Source organism: Bufo gargarizans, chromosome 4 (genome assembly GCF_014858855.1).
Source record: "Bufo gargarizans isolate SCDJY-AF-19 chromosome 4, ASM1485885v1, whole genome shotgun sequence".
Lineage (NCBI taxonomy): Eukaryota > Metazoa > Chordata > Amphibia > Anura > Bufonidae > Bufo > Bufo gargarizans.
The window spans coordinates 442,815,246-442,841,909 of NC_058083.1; positions in this window are offsets into that span (position 1 = coordinate 442,815,246).

Here is a 26,664-nt window from a genome sequence, read left to right on the forward strand (position 1 = left end):
ACTTTCCCCCTGTTCTTCTTCTCTTTGAGCGGGCACCCACTTGACATCCACGGACACATCGACATCATCAACCGCTTTACTTGTATCTGACAACTCAGCAAAGGAAGCAGCAGCGGGTACAACATCATCATAATCATCACACCATACGTCCATGTGTGTAATGCTGCCTGATTAAGACATATCCCTGTTATCTATATCCTCTGGCAATAATGGTTGCGCATCACTCATTTCTTCCAACTGATGTGTAAATAACTCCTCTGACAGAACAAATGAAGCAGCTGTGATGCTAGTGTTGGTGGTGGCGGCAGGCGGGTGAGTGGTAACTTGAGAGGTGCCCGAAGCTGAGCTGGAGGAGGATGGTGTGTCAAGGTTCCGAGCGGAAGCTGTAGAAGATTAGGTGTCCTGTGTTACCAGTCAACAATGTCCTCAGAACTTTTCGAATTCAGGGTACGTCGTATCTGTACAATGGGCATTATTCTAGGGCCAAAGGGAATCACAGCACCATGACCATGACGGCCCCTGCGGGGTGGCCTGCCTCTGCCTGTCATTTTTTTTTGGATTAGTTTAGATGTACTAGGAGTGCAAGCTACTGTGAAAAAAGATGTGAGTGGCACTGTGCACTGGCAGAAGTTGGCAGAGTAGATGCTGTAGGCCTGACACACACGCTTGCAGGCAACTAACTGCTATTTAATCTATTACAGTCAACATTTTTATTTCATTTTTTATGTAATCTACTGTGACACCAAATTTGAGTTGCGCTGGTGACACTATGCACTTGCAGGGGCTGAAACACACACGTGCAGGCAACTGACTGCTATTATTTCACAGTCAAAATATATATTTATTTTTTTAATGTAATCTACTGTGACACAAGATATGAGTTGCGTTGGTGACACTATGAACTTGCAGGCCCTGAAGCACACACATGTGCAGGCAACTGACTGCTATTATTTCACGGTCAAATTATTATTATTTTTTTTATGTAATCTACTGTGACACCAGATATGAGCTGCGCTGGTGACACCATGCACTTGAAGGGCCTAAACACACACACATGCAGGCAACTGACTGGTATTATTTCACAGTCAAAATTGTTTAGTTTTTTTTAAATGTAATCTACTGTGACACCAGATATGAGTTGCGCTGGTGACACTATGCACTAGCAGGCCTGAAACACACACACGTGCAGGCAACTGACTGCTATTATTTCACAGTCAAAAAAGTTGTTTAAAAAAAATATATGCATTTGCAGGTCCTAAAACACAGACACGTGCAGGCAACTGACTGCTATTATTTCAAAGTCAATATTTTTTTCATTTTTTTTATGTAATCTACAGTGACACAAGATATGAGTTGCACTGGTGTGACACTGTGCACTTTTAGGGCCTGAAACACACACGCGTGAGTTGCACTGGTGTGACACTGTGCACTTTTAGGGGCTGAAACACACACGTGCAGGCAACTGACTGCTATTATTTCACTGTCAAATTATATATATATTTTTTTCATGTAATCAACTGTGACACAAGATATGAGTTGCACTTGTGACACTATGCACTTGCAGGGCCTGAAACACACACACATGCAAGCAACTGACTGGTATTATTTCACAGTCAAAATTGTTTTTCTTTTTTAGATGTAAACTACTGTGACACCAGATATGAGTTGCGCTGGTGACACTATGCACTTGCATGGCCTGAAACACCCACGCTTGCAGGAAACTGACTGCAAATATTTCACAGTCAAAATATTATTTTTAAAATTTAATCTACTGTGACACCAGATATAAGTTGCGTTGGTGACCCTATGCACTTGAAGGGCCTGAAACACACATGCGTGCAGGCAACTGACTGCTATAATTACACAGTCAAAATATATATATATTTTTTTTTAATGTAATCTACTGTGACATCAGTAATGAGTTGCGCTGGTGACATTATGCACTTGCAGGGCCTGAAACACACGCACGTGCAAGCAACTGACTGGTATTATTTCACAGTTAAAATTGTTTTTCTTTTTTAGATGTAAACTACTGTGTCACCAGATATGAGTTGCGCTGGTGACAATATGCACTTGCATGGCCTGAAACACACACGCTTGCAGGAAACTGACTGCAAATATTTCACAGTCAAAATATTATTATTTTTTTAATTTAATCTACTGTGACACCAGATATAAGTTGCGCTGGTGACACTATGCACTTGCAGTGCCTGAAAAACACGCACGTGCAAGCAACTGTCTGGTATTATTTCACAGTCGAAATTGTTTTTCTTTTTTAGATTTAAACTACTGTGATACCAGATATGAGTTGCGGTGTTGACAATATGCACTTGCAGGGCCTAAACACACACGCTTGCAAGAAACTGAATGCAATTATTTCACAGTCAAAATATTATTATTTTTTAAATTTAATCTACTGTGACACCAGATATAAGTTGCGTTGGTGACACTATGCACTTGCAGGGCCTGAAACACACATGCGTGCAGGCAAATGACTGCTATTATTTCACAGTCAAAATGTAATTTTACTTTTTTAAATGTAATCTACTGTGACACAAGATATAAGTTGCGCTGGTGACACTATGCACTTGCAGGGCCTGAAACACACACAGGTGCAGTCAACTGACTGCTATTATTTCACAGTCAAAATGTAATTTTACTTTTTTTAATGTAATCTACTGTGACACAAGATATAAGTTGCGCTGGTGACACTATGCACTTGCAGGGCCTGAAACACACACAGGTGCATTCAACTGACTGGTATTATTTCACAATCAAAATTGTTCTTTTTTTTAAATGTAATCTACTGTGACACCAGATATGAGTTGCGCTGGTGACACTATGTACTTGCAGGGCCTGAAACACACACGCGTGCAGGCAATTGACTGCTATTATTTCACAGTCAAAATGTAATTTTACTTTTTTTTATGTAATCTTCTGTGACACCAGATATAAGTTGCGCTGGTGACACTATGCACTTGCAGGGCCTGAAACACACACGTGCAGTCAACTGACTGCTATTTATTATTTCACAGTTAGAATAGTTTTTTTTAACTTTTTTAATGTAATCTACTGTGACACCAGATATGATTTGCGCTGGTGACAATATGCACTTGCAGGGTCTGAAACACACACACGTGCAGGCAACTGACTGCTATTATTTCACAGTAAAAATGTATTTAAAAAAAAAAATATAATCTACTGTGACACCAGATATAAGTTGCGCTGGTGACACTATGCACTTGCAGGGCCTGAAACACACACACGTGCAGGTAACTGACTGCTATTATTTTATAGTCAAATTTGTTTTCAAAAGTAATCTACTGTGACACCAGATATAAGTTGCGCTGGTGACGCTATGCACTTGGAGGGCCTGAAACACACACATGTGCAGGCAACTGACTGCAATTATTACACAGTCAAAATAGTTTTTTTTTTTATGTAATCTGTGACACCAGATATGAGTTGCACAGGTGACACTATGCACTTGCAGGGCCTGAAACACACACGCGTGCAGGCAACTGACTGCTATTATTTCACAGTCAAAATTGTAGTTTTAAAAAAAAGAAATGTAATCTACTGTGACACCAGATATGAGTTGTGCTGGTGACACTATGCACTTGCAGGGCCTGAAACACATGCACCTGCAGGCAACTGACTGGTATTATTTCACAGTGAAATTTTTTTATTTTTTTTATGTAATCTACTGTGACACTAGATATGAGTTGCGTAGTGACACTATGCACTTGCAGGGCATGAAACACATACGAGTGCAGGCAAATGACTGCTATTTTTTCACAGTCTTAGGCCTCATGCACACAACCGTTTTTTTTTAAGGTCCGCAAAAACGGGGTCCGTAGGTCTGTGATCCGTGGCCGTTTTTTCGTCCGTGGGTCTTCCTTGATTTTTAGAGGATCCACGGACATGAAAAATGAAAAAAAAAATCTAAGTCAAGTTTGCCATTGAAATGATAGGAAAAAACGGACACGGATCACGGACACTGATCACGGACGCGTACGACAATCTTGTGTGCATCCGTGTTTTTTCACGGACCCATTGACTTGAATGGGTCCGTGAACCGTTGGCCGTGAAAAAAATAGGACAGATTTTTTTGCACCGTTTGGCAGCCGCATCCGTGATCCGTTTTTCACGGCCAGGAAAAACGGATCACGGATGCGGCTGCCAAACGGTGCATTTTCCGATTTTTCCACGGACCCATTGAAAGTCAATGGGTCGGCGAAAAAAAACAGAAAATGGCACAATGGCCACGGATGCACACAACGGTCGTGTGCATGAGGCCAAAATTGTTTTGTTTTTTTAAATGTAATCTACCGTGACATCACAGTATCACATCACTTGTTGTTTAAAAAAAAAAAGAAAATCTACTGTGACACCAGATATGAGTTGCGCTGGTGACACTATGCACTTGCAGGGCCTGAAACACACACACGTGCAGGTAACTGACTGCTATTATTTTATAGTCAAATTTGTTTTCAAAAGTAATCTACTGTGACACCAGATATAAGTTGCGCTGGTGACGCTATGCACTTGGAGGGCCTGAAACACACACATGTGCAGGCAACTGACTGCAATTATTACACAGTCAAAATAGTTTTTTTTTTAATGTAATCTGTGACACCAGATATGAGTTGCACAGGTGACACTATGCACTTGCAGGGCCTGAAACACACACGCGTGCAGGCAACTGACTGCTATTATTTCACAGTCAAAATTGTAGTTTTAAAAAAAAGAAATGTAATCTACTGTGACACCAGATATGAGTTGTGCTGGTGACACTATGCACTTGCAGGGCCTGAAACACATGCACCTGCAGGCAACTGACTGGTATTATTTCACAGTGAAAATTTTTATTTATTTTTTTATGTAATCTACTGTGACACTAGATATGAGTTGCGTAGTGACACTATGCACTTGCAGGGCATGAAACACATACGCGTGTGCAGGCAAATGACTGCTATTTTTTCACAGTCTTAGGCCTCATGCACACAACCGTTTTTTTTTAAGGTCCGCAAAAACGGGGTCCGTAGGTCTGTGATCCGTGGCCGTTTTTTCGTCCGTGGGTCTTCCTTGATTTTTAGAGGATCCACGGACATGAAAAATGAAAAAAAAAATCTAAGTCAAGTTTGCCATTGAAATGATAGGAAAAAACGGACACGGATCACGGACACTGATCACGGACGCGGACGACAATCTTGTGTGCATCCGTGTTTTTTCACGGACCCATTGACTTGAATGGGTCCGTGAACCGTTGGCCGTGAAAAAAATAGGACAGATTTTTTTGCACCGTTTGGCAGCCGCATCCGTGATCCGTTTTTCACGGCCAGGAAAAACGGATCACGGATGCGGCTGCCAAACGGTGCATTTTCCGATTTTTCCACGGACCCATTGAAAGTCAATGGGTCGGCGAAAAAAAACAGAAAATGGCACAATGGCCACGGATGCACACAACGGTCGTGTGCATGAGGCCAAAATTGTTTTGTTTTTTTAAATGTAATCAACTGTGACATCATAGTATCACATCACTTGTTGTTTAAAAAAAAAAGAAAATCTACTGTGACACCAGATATGAGTTGCGCTGGTGACACTATGCACTTGCAGGGTCTGAAACCCACACACTTTCAGGCAACTGACTGCTACTATTTCACAGTTAAAATTGTTTTTTTTTATTTTTATATAATCTACTGTGACACCAGATATGAGTTGCCCTAGTAACACTATGCACTTGCAGGGTTTGAAAAACACACACGTGCAGGCAACTGACTACTATTATTTCACAGTCAAAATCGTTGTTTTAAAAAAAATATAATCTACTGTGACACCAGATATGAGTTGCACTGGTGAGACAAAGTGAACTTGCAGGGCCTGAAACACACACACATGCAGGCAACTGACTGCTATTATTTCACAGTCAAAAGAGTATTTTTTATTTTTATATAATCTACTGTGACACCAGATATGAGTTGCCCTGGTGACACTATGCACTTGCAGGGTTTGAAAAACACACACGTGCAGGCAACTGACTGCTATTTTTTCACAGTCAAAATTGTTTAGTTTTTTTAAATGTAATCTACTGAGACACCAGATATGAGTTGCGCTGGTGACATTATGCACTTGCATGGTCTGAAACACACACACTTGCAGGCAACTGACTGCTACTATTTCACAGTCAAAATTTTATTTTATTTTTTTATATAATCTACTGTGACACCAGATATAAGTTGCCCTAGTGACACTATGCACTTGCAGGGTTTGAAAAACACACACGTGCAGGCAACTGACTGCTATTATTTCACAGTCAAAATCGTTGCTTTTAAAAAAAATATGAAACACACACATGTGCAGGCAACTGACTGCAATTATTACACAGTCAAAATAGTATTTTTTTTTAATGTAATCTGTGACACCAGATATGAGTTGCACAGGTGACACTATGCACTTGCAGGGCCTGAAACACACACGCGTGCAGGCAACTGACTGCTATTATTTCACAGTCAAAATCGTTGCTTTTAAAAAAATATAAACTACTGTGACACCAGATATAAGTTGCGCTGGTGACACTATGCACTTGCAGGGTTTGAAAAACACACACGTGCAGGCAACTGACTGCTATTATTTCACAGTCAAAATCGTTGCTTTTAAAAAAAATATGAAACACACACATGTGCAGGCAACTGACTGCAATTATTACACAGTCAAAATAGTATTTTTTTTTAATGTAATCTGTGACACCAGATATGAGTTGCACAGGTGACACTATGCACTTGCAGGGCCTGAAACACACACGCGTGCAGGCAACTGACTGCTATTATTTCACAGTCAAAATCGTTGCTTTTAAAAAAATATAAACTACTGTGACACCAGATATAAGTTGCGCTGGTGACACTATGCCCTTGCAGGGCCTGAAACACACACGCGTGCAGGCAACTGACTGCTATTATTTCACAGTCAAAATCGTTGCTTTTAAAAAAATATAAACTACTGTGACACCAGATATAAGTTGCGCTGGTGACACTATGCACTTGCAGAATCTGAAACAGACACACGTGCAGGCAACTGACTGCTATTATTTCACAGTCAAAATTATATATTTTTTTAAATATAATCTACTATGACACCAGATATTAGTTGCGCTGGTGACAATATGCACTTGCAGGGCCTGAAAAACACACGTGCAGGCAACTGACTGTTACTAATTCATAGTCAAAATAGTTTTGTTTTTTTAAATGTAATCTTCTTTGACACCAGATATGAGTTGCGCTGGTGACACTATGCACTTGTAGGGCCTCAAAAACACACGCGTGCAGGCAACTGACTGCTATTATTTCACAGTCAATATAGTTTTTTTTATTTTTATATTATCTACTGTGACACAAGATATGAGCTGCACTGGTGCGACACTGTGCACTTGCAGTGCCTGAAACACACACACGTGCAGGTACCTGACTGCTATTTTTTCACAGTCAAAATTGTTTAGTTTTTTAAAATGTAATCTACTGTGACACCAGATATGAGTTGCGCTGGTGACACTATGCACTTGCAGGGCCTGAAACACACGCACCTGCAGGCAACTGACGGCTATTATTTCACAGTCAAAATTGTTATTTTTAAAAAAATGTAATCTACTGTGACACCAGATATGATTTGTGCTGGTGACACTATGCACTTGCAGGGCCTGAAACACACGCACCTGCAGGCAACTGACTGCTATTATTTCACAGTCAAAATATATATATTTTTTTAAATGCAATCTACTGTGACTCAAGATATGAGTTGCACTGGTTTGACACTGTGCACTTGCAGGGCCTGAAACACACACACATGCAGACAACTGACTGCTATTATTTCACAGTCAAAATAGTTGTTTTAAAAAAAGTATAATCTACTGTGACACCAAATATGAGTTGCACTGGTGCGACACTGTGCACTTGCAGGGCCTGAAACACACACACACATGAATTTAACTGACTGCTATTATTTCACAGTCAAAAGTTATTTTTATTTTTTTAATGTAATCTACTGTGACATAAGATATGAGTTGCGCTGGTGACACTATGCACTTTCAGGTTCTGAAACGAACACACGTGCAGGCAACTGACTGCTATTAATTCACAGTCAAAATGTATATTTTATTTTTTTATATAATCTACTGTGACACCAGATATAAGTTGCGCTAGTGACAATATGCACTTTCAGGTTCTGAAACAAACACACGTGCAGGCAACTGACTGGTACTATTTTACAGTCAAAATAGTTTAGTTTTTTAAAATGTAATCTTCTGTGACACCAGATATGAGTTGCGCTGGTGACACTATGCACTAGCAGGGCCTTAAACGCACACATATGCAGGCAACTGAATGATATTATTTCACAGTCAAAAATGTTGTTTTAAAAAATAAATAAAAATCTACTGTGACACCAGATATGAGTTGCGCTAGTGACACTATGCACTTGCAAGGTCTGAAACACAAACACTTGCAGGCAACTTTCTGCTACTATTTCACTGTCAAAATAGTTTTTTTTTTTATGTAATCTACTGTGACACAAAATATGAGTTGCACTGGTGTGTCACTATGCACTTGCAGGGCCTGAAACACACACGCGTGCAGGCAACTGACTGCTATTATTTCACAGTTAAAATAGTTGTTTTTTTATGTAATCTACTGTGACACAAGATATGAGTAGCACTGGTGTGACACTGTGCACATGCAGGGCTTAAAACTCAAACACGTGCAGGCAACTGACAATTTTTTTACAGTCAAAATTATATATATTTTTTATATGTATTCTACTGTGACACCAGATATGAGTTACGCTGGTGACACTATGCATTTGCAGTGCCTGTTTTATTTTTTAAATGTAATCTACTGTGACACAAGATATGAGTTGCACTGGTGTGACACTGTGTACTTGCAGGGCCTAAAACACAAACACGTGCAGGCATCTGACTGCTATTATTTCACAGTCAAAAATGTTTTATTTTTTAAATGTAATCTACTGTAACACAAGATATGAGTTGCGTTGGTGACACTATGCACTTGCACGGCCTGAAACACACATGCGTGCAGGCAACTGACTGCTATAATTTTACAGTCAAAATTGTTCTTTTTTTAAAATGTAATCTACTGTGACACCAGATATGAGTTGTGCTGGTGACACTATGCACTTGCAGGGCCTGAAACACACACACATGCAGGCAACTGACTGCTATTATTTCACAGTGAAAATAGTATATATTTTTTTTTTAAAGTAATCTACTGTGACACAAGATATGAGGTGCACTGGTGTGACACTGTGCTCTTGCAGGGCCTGAAAAACACACGCGTGCAGGCAACTGACTGCTATTATTTCACAGTCAAAATAGCTTAGTTTTTTTAATGTAATCTACTGTGACACAAGATATGAGTTGCACTGGTGTGACACTGTGCACTTGCAGGGCCTAAAACACACAGGCGTGCAGGCAAATGACTGATATAATTTCATAGTCAAAATTGTAGTTTTTTTAAAAATGTGATCTACTGTGACACCAGATATAAGTTGCGCTAATGACGCTATGCACTTGCAGGGCCTGAAACACAAACAGGCAACTGACTGCTATTATTACACAGTCAAAATAGTTTTTTTTTGTTTTTTTATGTAATCTGTGACACCAGACACTTGCAGGGCCTGAAACACTCACGCGTGCAGGCAACTGACTGGCATTATTTCACAGTCACAATTGTAGTTAAAAAAATTTTTAATCTACTGTGACAACAGATATGAGTTGCGCTGTTGACAGTATGCACTTGCAGGGCCTGAAACACACACACGTGCAGGCAACTGACTGCTATTATTTCACAGTGAAAATAGTATTTTTTTTAATGTAATCTACTGTGACCCAAGAAATGAGTTGCACTGGTGTGACACTGTGCTCTTGCAGGGCCTGAAAAACACACGCGTGCAGGCAACTTACTGCTATTATTTCACAGTCAAAATAGCTTTTTTTTTTAATGCAATCTACTGTGTCACAAGATATGGGTTGCACTGGTGTGACACTATGCACTTGCAGGGCCTGAAACACACACACGTGCAGGCAACTGACTGCTATAATTTCACAGTCAAAATTGTTATTTTTTTTGAATTGTAATCTACTGTGACACCAGATATGAATTGCGCTGGTAACACTATGCATTTGCAGGGCCTAAAACACACACACGTGCAGGCAACTGACTGCTATTATTACACAGTCAAAATATTTTTTATTTTTTTTATGTAATCTACTGTCACATCAGATATGAGTTGCGCTGGTGACACTATGCACTTGCAGGGCCTGAAACACACTCTCGTGCAAGCAACTAACTGGTATTATTTCACAGTCAAAATTGTTTTTCTTTTTTAAATGTAAACTACTGTGGCACCGGATATGAGTTGCGCTGGTGACAATATTCACTTGCATCGCCTGAAACACACACGCGTGCAGGCAACTGACTGCTATTATTTCACAGTCAAAATATTATTATTTTTTTAAATTTAATATACTGTGACACTAGATATGAGTTGCACTGGTGTGACACTGTGCACTTGCAGAGCCTGAAACACATACGCGTGCAGGCAACTGACTGCTATTATTATACAGTCAAAATATTTTTTATTTTTTTTATGTAATCTACTGTCACATCAGATATGAGTTGCGCTGGTGACACTATGCACTTGCAGGGCCTGAAACACACTCTCGTGCAAGCAACTGACTGGTATTATTTCACAGTCAAAATTGTTTTTCTTTTTTAAATGTAAACTACTGTGGCACCGAATATGAGTTGCGCTGGTGACAATATTCACTTGCATCGCCTGTAACACACACGCGTGCAGGCAACTGACTGCTATTATTTCACAGTCAAAATATTATTATTTTTTTAAATTTAATCTACTTTGACACAAGATATGAGTTGCACTGGTGTATAGCTTTTATTTCAATATAATCTACTTTGACAGAAGATATGAGTTGTACTGGTGTGACACTGTGCACTTGCAGGGCCTGAAACACACACGCGTGCAGGCAACTGACTGCTATTATTTCACAGTCAAAATGTATTTTTATTTTTTTAATGTAATCTACTGTGACACAAGATATGAGTTGCGTAGGTGACACTAGGCACTTGCAGGTCCTGAAACACACACACACGTGCAGTCAACTGACTGGTATTATTTCACAGTCAAAATATCTATATATTTTTTTTATGTAATCTACTTTGACACCAAATATGATTTGCGCTGGTTACACTATGCACTTGCAGAATCTGAAACACACACACGTGCAGGCAACTGACTGCTATTATTTCACAGTCAAAATAGTTTTGTTTTTTTAAACGTAATCTTTTGTGACACCAGATATGAGTTGCTCTGGTGACACTATGCACTAGCAGGGCGTGAAACACACACACGTGCAGGCAACTGACTGCTATTTTTTCACAGTCAAAATTGTTTTTTTTTTTTTAATGTAATCTACTGTGACATCAGATATGAATTGCGCTGGTGACACTATGCACTTGCAGGGCCTGAAACACACACATGTGCAGGCAACTGACTGGTATTATTTCTCAGTCAAAATTGTAGTTTTTAAAATGTAATCTACTGTGACACCAGATATGAGTTGTGCTGGTGACACTATGCACATGCAGGGCCTGAAACACACGCACCTGCAGGCAACTGACTGGTATTATTTTACAGTCAAAATATATATATATATATATTTTTTTTTTATGTAATCTATTGTGACAACAGATATGATTTGCTCTGGTGACACTATGCACTTGCAGGGCTTGAAACACACACGCGTGCAGGCAAATGACTGCTATAATTTCACAGTCAAAATGGCTGTTTTTAAAAATGTAATCTACTGTAGCACCAGATATGATTTGCACTGGTGACCCTATGCACTTGCAGGACCTGACACACACGCACCTGCAGGCAACTGACTGGTATTATTTCACAGTCAAAATTTATTTTTATTTTTTATGTAATCTACTATGACACCAGATATGAGTTGCGCTGGTGACACTATGCACTTGCAGGGCCTGAAAAACACACACGTGCAGGAAACTGACTGCTATTATTTCACAGTCAAAATCGTTTTTTTTTATGTAAATTACTTTGACACAAGATATGAGCTGCACTGGTGTGACACTATGCACTTGCAGGGCCTGAAACATACACACCTGCTGGCAACTGACTGCTATTATTTCACAGTCAAAATCGTTTTAGTTTTTTTTAAATATAATCTACTGTGACACCAGATATGAGTTTTGCCAGACACACACACACACATGCAGGCAACTGACTGCTATTATTTCACAGTCAAAATTGTGTTTTTTTTTTGGAATCTACTGTGACACAATATATGAGTTGCACTGGTTTGACACTGTACACTTGCAGGGCCTGAAACACACACGCGTGCAGGCAACTGACTGCTATTATTTCATAGTCCAATATATATTTTTTTTATGTAATCTACTGTGACACAAGATATGAGTTGCACTGGTGTGACACTGTGCACTTGCAGGGCCTGAAACACACACACATGCAGGCAACTGACTGCTATTATTTCACAGTCAAAATGCATTATTTTTTTTTCATCTAATCTACTGTGACACCAGATGTGAGTTGCACTGGTGACACTATGCACTTGCAGGGCCTGAAACACACACACGTGCAGGCAACTGACTGCTATTATTTCACAGTCAAAATAGTTTTTTTTTTTTATGTAATCTACTGTGACGCAAGATATGAGTTGCACTGGTGTGACACTGTGCACTTGCAGGGCCTGAAACACACTCATGCAGGCAACTGACTGCTATTATTTCACAGTCAAAATTTTTGATTCATTTTATGTAATCTCCTGTGATGACACCAGATATGAGTTGCGCTGGTGACACTATGCACTTCCCGGGCCTGAAACACACTCACGTGCAGGCAACTGACTGATATTATTTCACAGTCAAAATGTATTATTTTGTAATAATCTTTATTGACACAAGATATGAGTTGCGCTGGTGACACTATGCACTTGCAGGGCATGAAACATACACTTGTGCAGCCCACTGACTGCTATTATATTACAGTCAAAAAAGTTTTTTTTTAAATTAAAATGCAAGCTACTGTGACACCATATATGAGTGGTGGCACTTGGCAAGTGGGCACAGTATACTCTGTGAGCCTGACACACACGCTGGCAGGCAACTGTAATTAGATTACACAGGAAAAAGAAAAGCAGACTGATGTTCTAGCCCCGAAAAGGGCTTTTCGGGGTGCTGTCCTTACAGCAGAGATCAGATCAGTCTTTCAGGACAGTAGTGGACACTGAATACACTAGCCTAGCTATCGATTTCCCTATTAAATCAGCAGCAGCTACACTGTCCCTCCTCTCAATAAGAATGCAGCTTTCAAATGAATCTAAAATGGATGCTCTCCAGGAGGTGGGAGGGTCTGCTGCTGATTGGCTGGAATGTGTCTGCTGACTGTGAGGTACAGGGTCAAAGTTAACTCAGTGATGACGAATAGGGGGCGGACCGAACATCGCATATGTTCGCCCGCTGCGGCGAACGCAAACAAGTTATTTTCGCCGGGAACTGTTCACCGGAGAATAGTTCGGGACATCTCTCTATATATATATAATATTTTTTTTTTTTGTAATTACACATTTATTTTGTGCCATACATTTTTTACAATTGCTAAAAAAATATAAAATATATAAATCTAATTTAACTTCTATTTATGAAAAAAGTTTGTGACAGGATTTTAACTCACAGCTTCTGGATCACAGCCCAGGACTTTAACTACTACACTATACAGCTGCATAGCCAGTCACAAAAAAATAAGTAAAATATGAGACTTCTACTGTATAGGTACCAGTAGATGTACAGTACAGTAGGTCTCATATTTTTAATTTTTTAAAAGTAAGTAGCTATGCAGCTATTAGAGCTGAGTGGTTATGTGCCTTCCCTCTAATGCAGAAGGCTGTGAGTTCGAATCCTAGCAGAAACTTTTCTGAAATACAGGCTAAGGCTCTATTCACACATCCGCACATTCATTTCTATGGGGCCACCCTATGTGTAGAGATGTCGCAAACATAAAATTTTCCATTGGCGAATGCGAATTTTCGCAAACCGCCATTGACTTCAATGGGCAGGTGAATTTTAAAACCCACAGGGACTCGTTCTGGCCTCAGTAGTGATGGAAAAGTTGTTTCAAGGGGACTAACACCTGGACTGTGGCATGTCGGAGGGGGGTCCATGGCAAAACTGCCATGGAAAATTACGCAGTTGACGCAGAGTCGGGTTTTAATCCATAAAGGGCATAAATCACCTAACATTCCTAAATTGTTTGGAATAAGTGCTTTAAAACATCAGGTATGATGTTGTATCGATCAGGTAGTGTAACGGTTACGCCCGCTTCACAGTGACAGACCAAATTCCCTCTTTATTGCACCGCAAACAACCGTAAACAGTCCATTTGCACAACCGCAAACTCCCCATTTGCACAAGGTTGGATATCAAGCTAGCCATGTCCCGTTCCTTGTCCTCACTGATGTCATTGAAGATGTCAAGGGTCCCCGAAAGGTGACAACAAGCCCTCTGGGATGCCTGCTGTGTTTGGTCTTCCACCTCCTCAAAGCCACCTTCCTCCTCTGACTCCTCTTCTTCAGACTCCTCTCTCTGCGTTGACTCTCTCTGCGTTATTATAAGGTATGTTAAGTAGTACTATTCTTATCAGTTTATTCCCTGTTACATCCCCTATCAGGGGATGTGTATATGGCATCGATTTTAGGTACCGGGAGATGGAAAAAGATGCTTGGTCGGTCCTCCTACTTCAAATTTGGGGAACTGCGCGTGCAATCTAATGTGCCACCAGATATGAGTGGCGTGTTAAGTAGTACTATTCTTATCAGTTTAATCCCTGTTACGTCCCCTATCAGGGGACGTGTATGGAATAGATTTTAGACAACCGCAAAGGCTTTAATGATCACCTTAAATGATCACAAAGAAAATTTATGTTTTTTCTATGCAAAATTATCCAGCCGATCGCTTTTGGTCTGTTCACAATGAAGCAACGACCCTATCAACTGGGGTGTGCCGACATTGCCATTGCCAACACACCAGTGCCTTTGCTAAGCAGTTGTACCTAGGTGGGTGTTGGACTTCCCACGACTCAGTTTCTTTTGACACAGGTTGCAAATGGCATCGCTGTTGTCAGAGGCAGACATACAAAAAAAATGCCACACTGCTGAGCTCTGCAAAGACGGCATTCTGGTGGTGGCAACATCATGCGTTGATTTGTGTGCTGTCTGGCTGACCCCGGTAGCCATTGCATGCTGTCTGACTGTGCCACTAGCTCCTTGCGACGACCTCCCCCTGCTTGCAACTCATCTCCTCTCTGTCTCCCCATCTGAACTTCCCCCCTGTTCTTCTTCTCTTCTAGTGGGCAGCCATGTGACATCCACGGACACATCGTCATCATCAACCTCTTCACTTGTATCTGACAACTCAGCAAAGGAAGCAGCAGCGGGTACAACATCATCATCATTACACCGTACGTCCATGTGTGTAATGCTGCCTGACTGAGACATATCCCTGTTATCTGCATCCTCTGGCAATAATGGTTGCGCATCACTCATTTCTTCCAACTGATGTGTAAATAACTCCTCTGACAGATCAAGTGAAGCGGCTGAGGTGCTAGTGTTGGTGGTGGCGGCATGCGGGCGAGTGGTAACTTGAGAGGTGCCCGAAGCTAAGCTGGAGGAGGATGGTGCCTCAAGGTTCCTAGCGGAAGCTGTAGAAGATTGGGTGTCCTGTGTTAGCCAGTCAACTATGTCCTCAGAACTTTTCGAGTTCAGGGTACGTGGCCTCTAAACACTGGGCATTATTCTAGGGCCAAAGGCAATCACAGCACCACGACCACGACGGCACCTGCGGGGTGGGCTGCCTCTGCCTGTCATTTTTTTTTTTAGATTAGTGGTACTATGCGTGCAAGCTACTGTGACACCAGATATGAGTGGCTGTCATGGAACCATGAACTAGACGTACAACAAGAGATAAGTGGAAATAAGAAGGCTTTATTGAAAATCAAGCTGTAAGGCAAAAGTCCAAACGGATGGCTAAACCGAAGCAGGGTCTTGCGAGGCCAGAGGTCAGGAACCAGAAGGGTAGTCAGACGAAGCCTGGATCAGGAACCAGCAGGGTAGTCAGACGAAGCCTGGATCAGGAACCAGCAGGGTAGTCAGACGAAGCCTGGATCAGGAACCAGCAGGGTAGTCAGACGAAGCCAGGATCAGGAACCAGAAGCAGCAGCAGTCTTAGAAGCATGTGAACACAGGAGGACCAAGCAAGGAACTGAAGCCACAGACCTCCTATATATATGAGCTAGGCATCCAGCTTCTCCCAGTGGGAAGGAGAAGCCGCAGGGTGGGAGGCTACAAGAAACCCAGATACCAAGATGGCCGCCAGCACATGTCAAACGAAGGAGAACAGCAAGAAGGTAAGACCATGACAGTACCTCCCCCTCAAGGGCCCCTCCTCCGCGGAGTAAAGAACGGTTTCTGAGGGAAGCGTGCGTGGAAGGCTCGGAGCAAGGCAGGAGCATGGACATCTGCGGAGGGAACCCAGGAACGCTCCTCTGGACCATAACCACGTCAATGGACCAAAAACTGCACCCGACCGCGGACCAGGCGTGAGTCCAGGATATTGCTCACCTCATACTCCTCACGATTGCCCACTTGGACCGGACGAGGCCGAGGAACCGAGGAAGTGAAACGATTACACACCAGTGGCTTCAACAGGGAGACATGAAACACGTTGGAGATCCGCATGCCAGGAGGAAGCGCAAGGGCATAGGCTACCGGGTTTACCCTGCGAAGCACTCGGAAGGGACCAACAAAGCGAGGCGCTAACTTGGGAGTGGGCACTCGAAGGTTGAGGTTGCGGGTGGACAACCATACGCGGTCTCCGACCTGGTAGGAAGGAGCGGGCGCTCGTCTGCGATCAGCCTGGATTCTCTGGCGCTGCGCAGAGACCTCAAGGGACCTCTGGATCTGTACCCAAGAAGCACGTAGGACGGAAAGGTGATCCTCCACAGCCGGAATATCCTGGGGAGAGAATACCTCCGGTAACACGGCAGGTTGGAACCCATAATTGGCCATGAAGGGAGACGTCCCAGAGGAAGAGTTCACCGCCGTGTTCCTGGCAAACTCAGCCCAAGGCAGGAGGTCAACCCAATTGTCTTGGTGATCGGAGACATAGCAACGAAGGAATTGCTCCAAGGCCTGATTGGATCGTTCTGCGGCCCCATTGGACTGAGGGTGGTAGGCCGAGGAGAAAGAGAGATGAATCCCCAACTGGGAGCAAAAGGCGCGCCAGAACCTGGACACAAACTGACTCCCCCGATCCGACACAATCTCCTTGGGCAAACCGTGCAACCGGAAGACCTCCCTGGCAAAAATCGAGGCCAACTCTTGTGCAGAGGGTAACTTCTTGAGAGGAACACAGTGGCACATTTTGGAAAACCAATCCACAATCATGAGAATGACCGTATGGCCTCGGGATGCAGGGAGGTCCACAATGAAATCCATCCCCAGGTGTGACCATGGACGCTCCCCGGTGGCTATGGGTTGCAAAAGGCCCAACGGAAGGTGCCGAGGGGACTTACTCTGGGCACAAACGGAGCATGCCGCTACATATGCGGCGATGTCGGAACGTAGAGAAGGCCACCAGAACAGACGTGAAACAGCCCAGGACAGCTGATTCTTTCCAGGATGCCCCGCGGCCTTGGAGTTATGGTAGGTTCGCAACAACCGAGTGCGCAACTCCTCAGGCACAAAACATCTGCCGTTGGGTCTCCCAGAGGGAGCACCAGATTGAGCCGCCAAAATCTGCTCACCCAGGGGAGAGGTCAGGCTGGTGCGAATAGCGGCCAGGATCTGATTCGGAGGTATGACCGAAGTCGGAATCGACTCCTCCCCGGACAGCTCGGAGTACTGCCGTGATAAGGCATCCGCTCTGATGTTCTTGGAACCGGGTAGGTAGGAGACCACGTAATTAAAACGTGACAAGAACAGAGCCCATCTGGCCTGACGTGGTGTCAATCTCTTGGCCTCAGAGAGGTAGGTCAGATTCTTGTGGTCCGTCAGGATGAGAACCGGAACCACCGAGCCCTCGAGCAAGTGCCTCCATTCTTTAAGGGCCTGCACGATGGCCAATAACTCCCTGTCACCAATCTGATAGTTGCACTCCGCAGAAGACAGTTTCCGGGAGTAAAACCCACAAGGAAGCAGAGGACCCTCTGGTGTTCTACACTGAGACAGAAGGGCGCCTACTCCCGTCTCAGACGCGTCCACCTCGAGGACAAAAGGCAACCCAGGGTTGGGATGCGACAGAATCGGAGCCGACACAAAGGCGGATTTTAGAGCCTCAAAAGCTCGGATGGCCTCGAGCGGCCAGACCTGGGGATTACTGCCCTTCCTGGTCAGATCCGTGAGAGGCTTGGCTAGCATGGAAAAGTCCCTGATGAACTTCCGATAATAATTGGCGAAGCCCAAAAAGCGCTGCAGGGCACGAAGACCACTGGGCTGGGGCCACTGTAAGACAGCCGAAACCTTCTCAGGATCCATGGAGAACCCCTCAGCGGAAATGATGTAACCTAAGAAGGTTACCTGGGATCGGTGAAATTCGCATTTCTCAAGCTTACCGAACAGCTTGTTCTCTCGTAACCGTTGCAACACTCGTCTGACATCCAGAATGTGGGCCTCCATGGATTCAGAATATACCAAGATGTCATCCAAATAGACCACCACACACTGCTGCAACAGGTCACGGAAAACATCGTTGATGAATTCCTGGAAGACTGCGGGCGCATTGCACAACCCAAAGGGCATAACCAAGGATTCATAATGACCGGTCCTGGTGTTAAACGCGGTCTTCCACTCATCGCCCGCCTTGATCCTTACCAGGTTATATGCCGCCCTCAGGTCGAGTTTGGTAAAGACCGTGGCCCCTTTGAGGCGATCGAACAGCTCGGAAATCAAGGGTATCGGGTAAGCGTTCTTGATCGTGATGCGATTGAGACCCCTGTAGTCGATGCAAGGCCTCAACTCACCGCCCTTCTTTTTCACAAAGAAAAATCCAGCCCCTGCCGGGGACGAGGATTTGCGAATGTGTCCGCGTGAAAGCGCCTCCCTCACGTACTCCTCCATGGCCTCATTCTCCGCTACCGACAGTGGATAGACTTTGCCACGAGGAGGAACGGCACCAGATTGTAACTCTATGGCACAATCGTATGGGCGGTGCGGAGGTAGGGCAACCGCACACACCTTATCGAATACATCCCGGTACTCCTCGTATTCAGGAGGCAACAGAGAGTCCGAGGAAGTACACAGCAACTTGACAGGCCCATGGATGCAACTAGCCCCACACTGCGGTGACCACGAGAGGATCTCGGCCGATCTCCAATCGAAAGTCGGATTATGCTTCTGGAGCCAGGGGTACCCCAAGACCACCGAGTAGTGTGGAGACGAAATAACCTGGAGACAGACCGACTCTCTGTGAACGGCACCAATGGCCATCCCCACTGGAAGGGTCTCCTGAGTCACGTGTGGCGGCAGAAGGGGTCTGCCGTCTATCGCCTCAAGAGCCATTGGGGAACCTCGAGGCTGCAGAGGAATGGAATTGGCGGCAGCGAACACACTATCAATGAACAAACCACCAGCACCAGAGTCCACCAACGCCTGGGTCGTCACCGAGCCCCCGACCCAGGAGAGGACAACAGTAATCAGTGGTTTGTCAACACGGGAAACCGGGGACGAGGAGACTCCACCCAAGATCTGCCCCCGACAGGATCTCAGGTGCGAGCGTTTCCCGGACGGTTCGGGCATGCCAACCGAAAATGCCCACCGAGACCACAGTACATGCATCGGCCCTCGCGTCTCCGGAGTACCCTCTCCCCCTCGGACAGGCGAGCAAACCCCAGCTGCATGGGTTCACCCCCAGACAAGTCATCCCCAGGAGGCGTGGGAGGAGAGGGAGGCACGGGTGGGACAGCAAACGTAGGCGCCAATCTGTTAGAAGACCTCCGCAGGCTCTCCTTAAAGGAAGGTCTCTCCCTGAGTCTGGTGTCAATCAAAATCAGGAAGGAAATAAGAGACTCGAGCTCCACTGGTAGGTCCTTAGCTGCAACCTCATCCTTCAAGGCATCCGAGAGACCATGAGAGAAAGCAGCGACCAGAGCCTCATTATTCCAGCCCACCTCTGCTGCCAGGGTACGAAACTCAATGGCGTATTCAGCTACGGATCGTGAACCCTGTCTGATGGACATAAGGAGCTTCGCAGCAGAGGCAGCACGAGCCGGCACATCGAATACCTTCCGAAGAGAAGCAACAAAACCGGAAAACTCGGCAACCACCGGATTGTTGTTCTCCCATAAAGGGCTGGCCCAGGCCAAGGCCTTGTCCGAGAGCAGCGAGATCAAGAAGCCCACCTTTGATCTCTCAGTAGGAAAGGCATGTGGCAGCAACTCAAAATAAATGCCCACCTGGTTAAGGAAACCTCGGCACTGAGTTGGCTCTCCCCCAAAGCGCTGTGGAAGGGGGGCAGAACCGGTCATACCCCGAAACACCGCAGGCGCAGCAACAGGTGTCGGGGTAGACTCTGGCGCAACAACCGGAGCGGCAGTAGGAGCGGGCCCAGGAGCGACAACCGACCCATCGGCAACGGAAGCTAAATGAGCCGTGCGTTCAAGCAGGGTTTGCAACGCCACAGCGAACCGACCCAACAGGTGATCCTGCTGATCAAGTCTGGCAACCAGCGTAGGTAGCGAGGATGGCCCTGTACCGTCAGAATTCATGGCTTGGTCCTAATGTCATGGAACCATGAACCAGACGTACAACAAGAGATAAGTGGAAATAAGAAGGCTTTATTGAAAATCAAGCTGTAAGGCAAAAGTCCAAACGGATGGCTAAACCGAAGCAGGGTCTTGCGAGGCCAGAGGTCAGGAACCAGAAGGGTAGTCAGACGAAGCCTGGATCAGGAACCAGCAGGGTAGTCAGACGAAGCCTGGATCAGGAACCAGCAGGGTAGTCAGACGAAGCCTGGATCAGGAACCAGCAGGGTAGTCAGACGAAGCCAGGATCAGGAACCAGAAGCAGCAGCAGTCTTAGAAGCATGTGAACACAGGAGGACCAAGCAAGGAACTGAAGCCACAGACCTCCTATATACAGTCATGTGAAAAAATTAGGACACCCTTTGAAAGCATGTGGTTTTTTGTAACATTTTTAATAAAAGGTTATTTCATCTCCGTTTCAACAATACAGAGAGATTAAAGTAATCCAACTAAACAAAGAAAACTGAAGAAAAGTCTTTTCAAGATCTTCTGTAAATGTCATTCTACAAAAATGCCTATTCTAACTGAGGAAAAAGATAGGACACCCTCACATGTATTCCCTCTTAAATTGGCTCAGATCTCACACAGGTATATCACACCAGGTGCACATAATTAGTAGATCGTTACTCTGCATGTTGAATGAGGCTTGCCCTATTTAAACCTCAGACATTTAGTTTGGTGTGCTCCTGACTGTTGAAGTGAGAGTGAGCACCATGGTGAGAGCAAAAGAGCTGTCAGAGGACTTCAGAAAAAAGATTGTAGCAGCCTATGAGTCTGGGAAGGGATTTAAAAAGATCTCAAAAGATTTTGAAATCAGCCATTCCACTGTCCGGAAGATAGTCTACAAGTGGAGGGCTTTCAAAACAACTGCCAACATGCCCAGGACTGGTCGCCCCAGCAAGTTCACCCCAAGAGCAGACCGCAAGATGCTAAAAGAGGTCTCCAAAAACCCTAAAGTGTCATCTCGAGAACTACAGCAGGCTCTGGCTACTGTTGATGTAGAAGTACATGCCTCTACAATCAGAAAGAGACTGTACAAGTTTAACTTGCATGGGAGGTGTGCAAGGAGGAAACCTTTGCTTTCCAAGAGAAACATCGAGGCCAGACTGACATTTGCCAGAGATAAAGTTGACAAAGACCAGGACTTCTGGAATAATGTTCTTTGGACAGATGAGTCCAAAATTGAATTATTTGGACACAACAGCAGAGGACATGTTTGGCGTAAACCAAACACAGCATTCCAAGAAAAGAACCTCATACCAACTGTGAAGCATGGAGGTGGAAGTGTCATGGTTTGGGGCTGCTTTGCTGCAGCAGGACCTGGTCAGCTCACCATCATAGAATCCACGATGAATTCTACTGTGTATCAGAAGGTGCTTGAAGAACATGTGAGACCATCAGTTAGAAAATTAAAGCTGAAGCGGAACTGGACCATGCAACATGACAATGACCCAAAACATACTAGTAAATCAACCAAAGATTGGCTGAAAAAGAAGAAATGGAGAGTCCTGGAATGGCCAAGTCAAAGTCCAGATTTGAATCCCATTGAGATGCTGTGGGGTGACTTGAAAAGGGCTGTACGTGCAAGAAACCCCTCAAACATCTCACAGCTGAAAAAGTTCTGCATTGAGGAGTGGGGTAAAATTTCCTCAGACCGATGTCGAAGACTGGTAGATGGCTACAAGAACCGTCTCACTGCAGTTATTTCAGCCAAAGGAGGTAACACTCGCTATTAGGGGCAAGGGTGTCCTATCTTTTTCCTCAGTTAGAATAGGCATTTTTGTAGAATGACATTTACAGAAGATCTTGAAAAGACTTTTCTTCAGTTTTCTTTGTTTAGTTGGATTACTTTAATCTCTCTGTATTGTTGAAACGGAGATGAAATAACCTTTTATTAAAAATGATACAAAAAACCACATGCTTTCAAAGGGTGTCCTAATTTTTTCACATGACTGTATATGAGCTAGGCATCCAGCTCCTCCCAGTGGGAAGGAGAAGCCGCAGGGTGGGAGGCTACAAGAAACCCAGATACCAAGATGGCCGCCAGCACATGTCAAACGAAGGAGAACAGCAAGAAGGTAAGACCATGACAGTGGCACTGTGCACTGGCAGAAGTTGGCAGAGTAGACGCTGTAGGCCTGACACACACGCTTGCAGACAACTAACTTCTATTCAATCTATTACAGTCAAATTTCTATTTTTTTTTGAATGTACACTACTGTTACACCAGATATGAGTGGCACTGGTGTGACACTGTGCCCTTTCAGGCCCTGAAACGCACACGTGTGAAGGGCAGGCAACTGACTGCTATTATTTCACAGTCAAATTTCTATTTTTTTTTAATGAACACCACTGTTACACCATATATGAGTGGCACTGGTGTAATACTGTGCCCTGGCAGGCCCTGATTATTTCACAGTCACAATTTTTATTTTATTTTTTAATGCAAGCTATTGTGACACCAGATATGAGTGGTGGCACTAGGCAAGTGGGCACAGTATACGCTGTGAGCCTGACACACACGCTGGCAGGCAGGCAACTGCAATTAGATTACACAGGAAAAAAAAAAAAAAGCAGACTGATGTTCTAGCCCTAAAAAGGGCTTTTTGGGGTGTCCTTACAGCAGAGATCAGATTAGTCCTTCAGGACTGTAGTGGACACTGAATATACTAGCCTAGCTATCGACTTCCCTATTAAATCAGCAGCAGCTACACTGTCCCTTTTCTCACTAAGAATGCAGCTTCCGAATGAATCTAAAATGGATGCTTTCCAGGAGGTGAGAGGGAGGGTCTGCTGCTGATTGCAGGCGATGGTTCAGTGACAGTTAAGTGACCCAGAAAACAATGATTCTGCACTGTGGGCCCATTGTTGGCCTAGTAGGCTTTAATGATCACCTTAGATGATCACAAAGGAAATTTATGTTTTTTCTATGCAAAATTATCCAGCCGATCGCTTTTGGTCTGTTCACAATGAAGCAACGACCTTATCAACTGGGGTGTGCCGACATTGCCATTGCCAACACACTCATAGAGGTGGTCGCTTCATTGTGATACGCAAGCCCCTTCACCACAACAAGGTAACGATCACGAAGGGGAATTGACACATGTATGTGCCTTATATTTTTTTATGCCATAGTGCAGCACCAGAGGCCTGAAAAATTTGGCATGTACACATGCCTGAAAAATTAGGTATTGTTGCAGTCGCTGCTGTAGCAGCGGCCAGAAAAATTTATGTTTGTTTCCCAGGTAGAATGTGCCCTAAAACATTGCGGCTTGAACCCTAGTTGGTGGCGGATAAGTCACGCAAGTCATCCGGCATTCAGAGATAAAATACAGCAGCATGTGGACCATTTTTAGCCCCAGGCAGATCATCTCATCACTAGGCCTTTTTTAGTCAAATGAATCGCCCTAGGCGACTTCTCTTCTCAGTGACAATACCTCTTGCTGCACTGAAGGTCCTTTCTGACAGGACCCTTGAAGCGGGGCAGGCCAGAAGTTCTATCGCAAATTGGGATAGCTCAGGCCACAGGTCAAGCCTGCACACCCAGTAGTCAAGGGGTTCATCGCTCCTTAGAGTGTCGATATCTGCAGATAAGGCGAGGTAGTCTGCTACCTGTTGGTCGAGTCGTTCTCTGAGGGTGGACCCCGATGGGCTGTGGCGATGCGTAGGACTTAAAAAGCTCTGCATGTCCTCCATCAACAACACGTCTGTAAAGTGTCCTGTCTTTGCCAGCGTGGTCATGGTAGGAGGAGGATTACTTTCACCTCTTCCCCTGTTAGATTCCCATTGTGCTGTGACATCACCCTTATACGCTGTGTAAAGCATACTTTTTAATTTATTTTGGAACTGCTGCATCCTTTCCGACTTCCGGCAAATCGGTAGCATTTCAGGCACTTTCTGCTTATTCCGGGGGTCTAGTAGCGTGGCCACCCAGTACAGGTCGTTCTCCTTCAGCCTTTTTATACAAGGGTCCCTCAACGGGCATGACAGCATGAAAGACCCCATTTGCACAAGGTTGGATGCCGAGCTACTCATGTCTTGTTCCTCGTCCTCAGTGATCTCACTGAAGGTATGTTCTTCCCCCCTGCCACGTACAACACCATGGGTACCAAATAGGTGACAATGAGCACCTTGGGATGCCTGTTGTGGTTGGTCTTCCTCCTCCTCCTCAAAGCCACATTCCTCATCTGACTCCTCTTCCTCACAATCCTCTTCCGGCGTCGCCGCAGGTCCAGCAAGCGATGCTGATAAGGCTGTTTCTGGTGGTGGTGATGGTGACCACAACTCTTCCTCTTCACGCTCATCTACAGCCTGATCCAACACTCTTCGCAGGGCATGCTCAAGGAAGAAAACAAATTGGATGATGTCGCTGATTGTGCCTTCGGTGCGACTGACTAGGTTTGTCACCTCCTCAAAAGGACGCATGAGCCTACAGGCATTGCGCATGAGCGTCCAGTAACGTGGCAAAAAAATTCCCAGCTCCTCATAGGCTGTCCTAGCACCCTGGTCATACAAATACTCGTTGACTGATTTTTCTTGTTGGAGCAGGCGGTCGAACATTAGGAGTGTTGAATTCCAACGTGTCGGGCTGTCGCAAATCAAACGCCTCACTGGCATGTTGTTTCGCCGCTGGATGTCTGAAAAGTGCGCCATGGCCGCGTAGGAACGCCTGAAATGGCCACACACCTTCCTGGCCTGCTTGAAGACGTCCTGTAAGCCTGGGTACTTATGCACAAAGCGTTGTACGATCAGATTACACACATGTGCCATGCACGGCACATGTGTCAACTTGCCCAAATTCAATGCCGCCAACAAATTGCTTCCGTTGTCATACACCACTTTGCCGATCTCCAGTTGGTGCGGAGTCAGCCACTGATCCACCTGTGCGTTCAGGGCGGACAGGAGTGCTGGTCCGGTGTGACTCTCTGCTTTCAGACAAGTCAACCCCAAGACAGCGTGACACTGCCGAATCCGGGATGTGGAATAGCCTCTGGGGAGCTGAGGGGGTGCCGTTGATTTGGAGCAAGACGCAGCAGCAGAAGAGGACTCAGCCGAGGAGGTTATGGAAGAGGATGGAGTAGGAGGAATAGAGGAGGTGGCAGCAGGCCTGCCTGCAAGTCGTGGCGGTTTCACCAACTCCTCTGCAGAGCCACGCATTCCATGCTTGGCAGCCGTCAGCAGGTTTACCCAATGCGCAGTGTAGGTGATATACCTGCCCTGACTGTGCTTTGCAGACCAGGTATCAGTGGTCAGATGGACCCTTGCCTCAACACTGTGTGCCAGACATGCCATTACTTCCTTTTGCACAATTGAGTACAGGTTGGGGATTGCCTTTTGTGCAAAGAAATTTCGGCCGGGTACTTTCCACTGCGGTGTCCCACTAGCTACAAATTTTTTTAAGGCCTCAGACTCCACCAGCTTGTATGGTAAAAGCTGGCGGACTAAGAGTTCCGACAAGCCAGCTGTCAGACACCGGGCAAGGGGGTGACTTTGTGACATTGGCTTCTTACGCTCGAACATGTCCTTGACAGACACCTGACTGTAAGAAGATGAGAAGGAACTGCTCAAGGCAAGAGGCGGAGTGGCGGGTGGTTGAGAGAGGGCAAGGAGGACAGCAGTGGTTGACGTGGCTGAAGATGCTGGACCAGGAGGAGGATGGCGGCTTTGAGTTTGTGTGCTGCTTGTACTCATGTGTTGATCCCATAGGCGTTTGTGATGTGCGATCATGTGCCTTTGCTAAGCAGT